Source organism: Pituophis catenifer, unplaced genomic scaffold, assembly GCF_029215685.1.
Source record: "Pituophis catenifer annectens isolate HBS135680 unplaced genomic scaffold, rPitCat1.0.hap2 SCAF_4, whole genome shotgun sequence".
Classification (NCBI taxonomy): domain Eukaryota; kingdom Metazoa; phylum Chordata; class Lepidosauria; order Squamata; family Colubridae; genus Pituophis; species Pituophis catenifer.
In genome coordinates this window covers 41,709,793-41,719,352 of record NW_027256884.1, presented here as the reverse complement: position 1 = coordinate 41,719,352, position 9,560 = coordinate 41,709,793, and positions in this window count along the sequence as shown.

The following is a 9,560-nucleotide window of genomic DNA, read 5'->3' as shown; positions in this document are numbered from 1 at the left end:
GGACCACTGTAAAAAGGATGTGTTTGAATATAGCTTTGAAATTTGACTTGGAGGGATCCTGTATCCATGTATGAATCAAGCCAAATTTGTTTGGATTCCATTAAGGGGGATTTCATGGGGATCACCACTGTAATAAATTCTTTTGTGCAATGCATAAAGCCTAAAACTAATCCTTAACCCGATTTAGGGTGTGCTATGAGTTCTTCTAATTTCAAGTTCTCTCCCTAACATTCATATATTCATATGTAAATATGAATATATATTATCTTGATATAATTGACCCTTGAATTTTTGAGATTCCTGGTCCCATATTATGTCACTACCTACCAGTGAAGTGGGTGCAGAAATTCAAAATTCAGTTGCCACAATGGAGCAAGTTACAAGGGAAAGACAAGGAGACCTTTTCCAGCAATAATCTTGCAAATCTAATAGTAATAAATAGTTTTGGACTAAATCTCACTTATAAATTCAATCCAATTATTTAGTGTCCATTTGCAAATTATTTATTCTTCTCATTTATTTTCCATAATTTCTAATGTTATTGGACAGGAAGCAAATTGGAATATACTGTAAATATGCAAATTTACAAAGAATGCTAAACTGGGAAACATCTGTTGACAATTTTTCATAGGCCATTTCTACTGTATTCTAACCACAGATAAGCTTAAATTCTGTTTTGAAACAAACACCTTAAGACATACCATAGTAGTATTACCTAACAACAGTTGACACAGGGAAAAAATGCTTCCTTCTCATTGTTGGCTGCAAGGTATTCCTTTATATCTCATCTACCACATTCAGTTTTCAAGGTTTGCTGTAAAATTAGTCCTAACTATTCTTCTGTCACAGGGGTTAAGGAACCTGTGGATCTCTAGAAGTTAAACTATGATGCTCAGTAACCCAAGGCAGCAAGGGCTTTTGATAGAAGCCATATTGCAATTTGTCCTTAAGTCTTACCATTTGTGCAATGATTTTGAGATAAATGTGACTTCACCAACGACCCTGAAGATTCCTATGCCAGGAACCATGGTCAGAAATCAGGGATGATGAGAATTCAGCAACATCAAAATGTTCCCCCTTTCTCTTCTGCAGTTCTCTTAAATCTTTCAATTAGTAGTAACTGAGTAATAACCCTCTGATTTTATTTCAGCATGGCAAAATAATAATTACTGTAAAAGTAAAAATAGAACTCAGCAACAAAATTACTAGTTGACATCGTTCTATTTTATTTTTGTCTATGTGTGTTTTTCAGACTATGAGACTAGGAGAGTATCAGTGACAGGTCTCAGTACATAAATTATTGGTCTTTACAAGACTCTGATATTTTACTGTATTTTATGTAATATTAAGATCAATATACTGTGTTTTATAATAAAAATATTTTCCACATTTTTTCATAGTGGCTTTTTTTATTGATAATCTCAGGGTGAAGATAAACTGCAGAATCCAATGAGGGTATATAAAATAACAAATTCATTCCATTTTAATTCTTAATTGTCTGTTTAATTATTTAAATAACAATGTTAAAAGTTATTTTAGATTTAAAAGCGATGTTCTTATTTTTAAATGACTTGCCAAAAGGTATGTATGATATACAATAACGTATAAATACTTTAGTGGTTGGAGCATTGCACAATTAGTTCAATCTGGCTTCCTTATCTTGAAGATCTAATAAAAGAACCTGGAAAGCACATGATTAATATAATGATAAATTGGCATTTTAAATCTCTTATTAGTGTGTTAAGAAATCCATTAAGGTTCCTATGCTTAGTAAGCCTTTTATTTTAAATGATAGAATATAACAGGACAACATTAGATGCATGCTAATAAACTAGTTCCAAAGTTTGCTGCACTGGACTGAAAAAGGATGGCTCACCAAAGACAAATGATTGCAGATGAGAGCATAATTGCCCTATTTTTGCCCACTGAATCTGTCAGAGAAATAGCCTCAAACAGAAGGATAGCATATGTATAATTTGCTACTAGAGTTACAGTAAATCTACATATTGGATGCTTTTCACGCAAATATATACAGTGTTGGCTAAGCTACCTGACTTGGACCTTTGTGTTTAGTGGACCACAACCTCTATTTGCATTGTCCCCCCATCTATCTTCTCCTTCTGTGCCTGATCTGATATGTGCTGCTCTCAGTTTTGTTACTGTCATTGGTCCAGGATCAAAAGAAAAACTTAGATGAAGAAACTGGTTAAGATATATGGGAAGAAGAGCTGTCATCAGTTCCAAATTGGGCCTATAGAGAGGGGGAATAATGTCAGGAAAGAGCAATAGAGTAGCAACAAAAATCAGAAAAAGTAGCAGCAATCATTTATTTATTTATTTATTTATTTATTTATTTATTTATTTATTTATTTATTTATTTATTTTATTAATCATATTTCTATGCCGCCCACTCTCCGAGGACTCTGAGTGGCTTACAACAATCGACAGTATACTAAATAGCATATTGCCCTCAACAATCTGGGTCCTCATTTTACCCACCTCGGAATGATGGAAGGCTGAGTCACCTTGAGCCGGTGAGATTTGATCTGCTGAACTAGCAGTCAGCTGAAGTAGCTGCAGTACAGCACTCTAACCACTGCGCCACCTCGGCTCTTCTAGACCATGAATATCTAGAAGCAGATTCCGATTAGTCTAGTTGGTATTGCAGCTAAATAAATACTAATGGATGCACTGCACAGCATTCTTTGTGCAATCATTACTTCAGTTATTCATACTGATTTTTCATGAATATGTTGTTCCTCATCGTACATCCACATTTTGGAGAATGGTGCGTATTATAACAATAACAGTACCTGTTTACTCTTGATTTTCTCTACACGAATGGGGGCCAATTCAGTTCTCTTGTTTGATAATTCTAAGAGTGAGATTTTTAGCTCTTGTATAATACACGTATGATCCAGAAAATCACAGCATTTTGCCATTGTTTTAGGGAATTTGTAATAATCTTGAAATCTTAGTGGATATCAAGATTTTTTAAAAGGAAAGTAGTCCTTGTTTTGTTGAAATGAAAGTTATTTATAGAATACTCTTGTGCACACAGACAAAACAACAACAAATATTTCAATCCCTTAATGATTTAGCACTGTTCAAGAATGATAAATATATTAAATACTGATCAGCCCTTACATAGCTATTAAACATGAAAAACATCTATTTTTAGTTAGAAAAAACAGGTATATCTCCCATATAATACAATGACAATACCAATCTATTCCTAATTTTCTTGTTTTTTGAAGTATGATTAACTACATTATCAAATAACCAAAATAACATAACTCCAAGATGTGTAAAGAAAAAAGATATGGAAATTATAGAAAAATGTAAAATGTAAGTACAGTAAAGAAACAGGCACTGTACAAGTACAATTTGTACATATGTATACCATATTATAATCTATTGCTGTTGATATAAATCATATAATTTTTTAATAATAGAATTGTGGTTCTGGCTTCTGATGACTTACAGTATTATTATAACTGTAAATTATTTTTTCGATATGCCAAGTGAAAAGGCCTTGTTAATCTATATTTTAATTGTTCCATTTCTTAGTGTTTTCCAGTGTTGGATAATGATTATTTTAGCTGCTACAATTAAATTTACAATTAAACTGCACAAACTTTTATTACTGTATTTTTAAATAGGGGATCATAAAATAATTTCATGTTTTTTGTCCTTTGGTGGCTATAAGTCTTTTTCTCTGTTTTCAGTTGGGTTGAATCCATGATGTAAAAGATGTCAGATAGTGACACTGCATACTGAGTTTTTCTTTTTGGGGGAAGGGAAGCTGACATTATCAAGTTAATGTCACCGTTTAGCAGTCACATAGATAGATTTTCTCCATGACTACTTGAAGAACTTGATCTCTTCATACCTTCTAGTGGTGCATCGATTGCCATTTCTAATTGAGTTCACATTCCTTGCTCCTGGTCATCATCTCCTTTGCTTTCCTTCCACCTTTCCTAGCTCTAGAGTCTTCTCCAAGAATTAAGTCTTTGGATGAATTTTCTGAAGTAGGATAATTTGAGCCTGGTCATTTGTGTCTTAGGGTTGATTTGTTTGATGATTCCTTTGTTTTTCCCAGCTCTCCATAATATTCCCGTGAGTCTTCTCCAATACCAAAGTGCAAAAGGATCAATAATCTTCCTATACTATTTCAACTTTTGCTTCTGTTGAGTGTCCCATGGAATACCAATTGCTTGCACTACTCTGATCTGACACAACATGGAATCTGAATACTCTATCTTTTCCAAAGCTTTCATAGCTGATTTACTAAAATCTGCAAAATAAAATATTGCTTTAATTCAGAAATATTTCTGCGGCAGAAAGAATACATTTCTCAACTCATGTTGTTTATTATAATCATAGAAGAAGACGAGGGGATTTATTTATTTATTTATTTATTTAAAATATTTATATAGCTGCCCATTCTTTAGCTGACTCTGGGCGGCTCTCTTCAAAAATTTAAAGACACATAAATCATTTTAAAAACTATAACCCAGTTAAAACATTAAAGCAACAAAAACCTGGCACCAATCCACATTAACATTCTATCATTGGGAGTTAACTTACTTACAATGCTTGGGGAAAAGCCAGGTCTTATAGCTAAAAGATGGAGGCCTGTCAAACTTCAGGAGATAGAGTGTTCCATAGGGCAGGGCTGCCATAGAAAAGGCACAATTCCTAGCTCCCATGAGATGACAATATTTGGGAGAAGGGACCAGAAACCTGCCCACTCTATCTGACTGGTAGCATGAGATTTCTTTAGAGAAATGGGCTTTCACAGAGAGCCTGGCCATGTGCCATATAGGGCTCCGGAGGAACCTATAGAGATAGAGGGAGAGAAAGAGAAAGAGAGATGATGATAGATTATAGTTTAGATGGCTAGATAGCTAGATGGATGGGTAAATATATGATAGATAGCTAAATGGAAGATAGATAGATAGATAGATAGATAGATAGATAGATAGATAGATAGATGATAGATAGATGATAGATAGATATGATAAAGAGAGGAGTGAGGAAAGAGGAGTTTTACTGGCTTGATTCTCAAACCTACAATAATGTATTTAATTCACATAAGCCTCCAAGAGTCTACAGTAAGGTCATTTCAATTCATCATACCCAGATTTAGATTATATGAAATGACAGCCAAGAAATTAACAGGAGTAACTCTATAAAATTCCCATTCTATTATTAAGTGCTGGATGCTTTGAGAAGTACTGTACCTATTAGTCCTTGGCCTCATGAACTTATGCCATATTATGACCCAGTCAGTGTTGCTAAATGTACCAAAAACCTTGGAGACAGTAACCAGTTAAACATTTACATTTTAGGTTTGTTTCATGTTGATGAAGAGCTAGCAATAATTTGTGGATTTGAAGTTTAAATGGATGCTGAAAAGTGTGGAAAGTGTATTTGTAGTTCATATCATGATCCAAAATTTGGTTTTAACAGAAAATGGAAATATAAGCAAAAATGAACAGTCTTGGAGCAATCAGTGCATGACACAAGCAGGAATTTTATATTATCAGGCATAGTCCACCGAGATCCTACCCCAAGGAATTTATGCTCCAGTTACAGTGTCACAATACTCTTAGATATTTTTGCTCCGATAAACTTAATGTAATGGGAAATGTAAAAGTCGGCAGCTATTAAAAATGAAACCACCATTGTAAGAAGGGCACTTCATACATAAATCTACAGGAAGAGAAAGTGAACAGAAATAAACTAACACTTTACAAAGTTAACACCCAGTTGTGAACTTTTTTTCGTAAAGGTTGGTTTGTTTGTTGGAAAAGAATTTCATTTGCTGGTACCTATTCAAGAATCTTTTGTTTCTTCTACTCAAGTGGTGTGGCCCTTATTTCTCCCCTAAATATTTTTAAAAAGACATCATGCTTTGTAAGGATGGAAAAACAAGTGCCATGCTTGCCAAAACTAACAATTGGCCTAGTCACTGAGGGCCACTGCCTCTTAAGCTCCTGCTGGTTTGGCTAACTTAAAATATTTATACATTATCCTTTCCTTATGTTTTTACAGTCAATCTCACAATAGATGGGTAATGTTAACAATGATGACAAGACATGACAAGCACAATATTATGAAATCATCCACAGAATGATGATTAACATTAACTAAATGGTGTAGTCACATAAGTAGCCAATGTCTGTGCTCATTGAAATTCAGTGAAAGTAAACCAGACAAAAATTAGCATAGGACTTGGCAAAAATATTCCATAAGGTGATGTTGATTAATAAGTATCAGCTCTTCAATGTAGTCCAGGCAGGAAACCAAAACCATGAGTACTAATCTACCTTTATTGTATGGTTACACTAACAGAATCTTGCAAGTCGGAAAGTGTTTCCTGCCTCTCCTGCCTTTCCTTTCCAGAAAACTAGAGAGGAATCCTTTTGAGATGCTTTTTCCTTCCCATCCCTCATTTGGACTCAGATCTCTCTTATCAGATTGTAGTTTAGGCTGCAGCCTTCATCCTGTCTGAAATATTCCACATATTAATGTGAAATATTCCACATATTAATCTAAGAACATCTTCTGTATGGAAATAATATTGTCTGAGCCACCTCTTATCATTTCCGATGTGGTTTCATATGGCTACTGATTGATATACCTGTTCATTGATATGCAGTCTGATTTCTGCATAATAACATGCTTAAAAATTCAAATAGAGTTGTGGAATCTGTTCTGCAATTCTGGTATTTTACCATACTTTTGATCTCTGTTGTCCTTTGATTAGAATTGAAAGAGTTCATCCACAATGCCTTTAATGTTACTATAGTAGCAAAGAATTTTGGTCATTTATATTCCTTCCTGTACCTATTGATCACTGCTCAATGCAACTATTACCGGATCCAGACTAAAACATGCAGATGAACTAAATACATAATATGGAAGAAAATAAAGAAAACCAAATGAACATGGAATAAGCAAACAATGGTTTAATTGAGATTGTTAATGAGGTATGATTATTTCTTGGATGCCGCTGTTGAAAAGTAGAGAATTAAAAATTACAGAAGCTACCAAGCACATGGAGAAACTTGGGATAAATCACACAGATTTAATACCAATAGCAAATATATGTTTTAAACTATATAGATGAATGTCCCACTAGATTGTGAGATATAGACAGAACAATACCTGACTAAGCTGGTCTCTTTCTTATATCAAAAACATTCATATCTTCCTCATAGATAAAAAGTGCACAAAAAAACAGAACAAGGTAAGCATTGCTTAGGTCTGTTTTTCATTACAGAGCTCTTAATGCCAGAGCAAGAGTCAGCTTTAAGTTAGAATAAATAGGAAACATATGAATAATTCATTATATTTGGCAATGTTCTATGAATTGCACTACTGTAGCTGGTAAAGTCTTGTGCATGTAATAATTAAAAATCAACACTACAATTGACAGAACATATGAATGATGAAAGCAAAAAAAGTTTTTGCAAGTATTGTAGCTGTAAAGAATTTCAACATTTCCTATGAAAAAAAAAAGGTAAGAAGCAAGAAAAAATAATCTATAACAAGACAAAGTACAGTATCCACCAATTGTAACTTGGTCAAATGAAAACAATCTAAACATTTGTTCTAAAATAAATTTTGGACTACCATATTTTTCGGAGTATAAGATGCACCTTTTTCCTCCCTAAAAGGGGGTAAAAATTTAGGTGCATCTTATACACCGAATGTAGCCCCGCCCGCCCACTGGCCCCCACCCTTTGGCCTCTGCCTCGCAGTTGTTACCTCCTTGCAAGCAAACAGCTCCTTTCAGCTTCAGCACAGCCTAATTTGCACAAGTTGATTGGATGGGCCTCTCGACTCTCAGCTGATTTGCTCTCAGCTGTTTTGCACAGGGCTCTGCTGCTTGCTGAAAGGAAGAAAATTGCTGGAGCAGATTTTTTTTCCCTTGTGCTAATCAAGCTATGCTGAAAATGAAAATGAAAGTAAACCAGGCTGTTTGCTGTAAAGAGGCAAAATTGCTCAGAGGTAGAGGGAGAAGGAGATTTCTTTTTCTTCTTTTCCTAACCAAAAAAGGTAGGTGCATCTTATAGTCCATAATTGGTTACACCTATTTTTATCAAACTTCTCCTTAAATGAGATTCTGTAGATCTTTTGCCATTGGTATTTTGTACACTATTCCAGATTACTGCTTAAGCCTTCCTTATTAACAATTCAACTGTTATGTTCATAAATAAATAAAAAATATTACTGATGTTTTATATTGTTCTACTTCTCATTTCTCTTAATATTTTTGAAAGTTATTTGTGACTTCCAAAGAGACCTCAAGATGCTCTATAGTAAGTTGCCATCACACATTCTATCAATTACAATTAACATTCTATCAATTACAATTGACATGGAGAAATTGGAATGAGATCTTCTATCCTCGGATTGATACTTTACTGACATTTTTAAAGCAGTATAAAATTTATATTTGATAGCTTACTGTGTATTCACAACCTCTTAAAAGAAAAGTCTTTCTGTTTGTAATTTTTTCCCAATAATAAATGTAGTATTATTCCTTTGTGTTTATCGTCTACTTAAATCTTAGGTAAAAAGCTTCATCAGGATTTTTTCTTGAAATGTATTTGGTTTGTTCCTGTAAAAGCCCACTGAAATCCATTATCTCTTTACTTGGCCAACATTTCACTTATATTATTTCAAAATTGCCTTAGAAGTAAAAAGCCAAATGACTTCATGCCGGAAGAATTTTCCACCATTTACTTGGTTTTATAAGGGATCCCTGTTTAACTAATATAAATGCATAGTTTAAGTATAAGTCATGATAATTATATATTGATTGATTATTTGACATCAAATTGGGTTTTTTTAAATTTTGAGGCACTATATAAAGAGATTTTCTCCATGACAAACTGTACCTAACTTGTCCTTTGGGGGTCCTCCAAGATTGTACCTGCAACCACTGTAACTTAACCCATCCATCTTGCTACTGGTCATCCTCTTCTTCTCTTCTTCTTCATCTTCTTCTCCTTTCCCAGTATTATGGCCTTGTCCAGGTAGCTGGGTCTTCATCTAATATGTCTAAAGATAACTTGAGCTTGATTAGGACTTCAAGTCAGTGGTGGGTTCTTCCCGGTTCCGCCCAGTTCTGCCGAGCCGGAACCGGTTCTGTCCCCCGCCTCCCCCACTCCCTGTGTTATTCTTACCTTTTATTTGGCCCCACCCCCAATCTATTGCTGCCTCCTGAGTCCCAGCTGATGGCTAGAGGGAAAAAAAACTGTTTAAACTCTTGTCGTGGGGCTTCAAAAGGCCGCCCTACAGCTGATCAGTGTTAAAAGAAAACAAATGAGTAGACCGGTGTCTGCAAAAATACTTGAGTAGATCAGTGCCTGCAAAAATACATGAGTAGATCAGTGCCTGCAAAAAAAAATGGGTAGACCAGTGCCTGCAAATACTTGAGTAGATCAGTGCCTGCAAAAATACATGAGTAGATCAGTGCCTGCAAAAATAAATGGGTAGACCAGTGCCTGCAAAAATAAATGGGTAGATCGGTACAGCTCTGC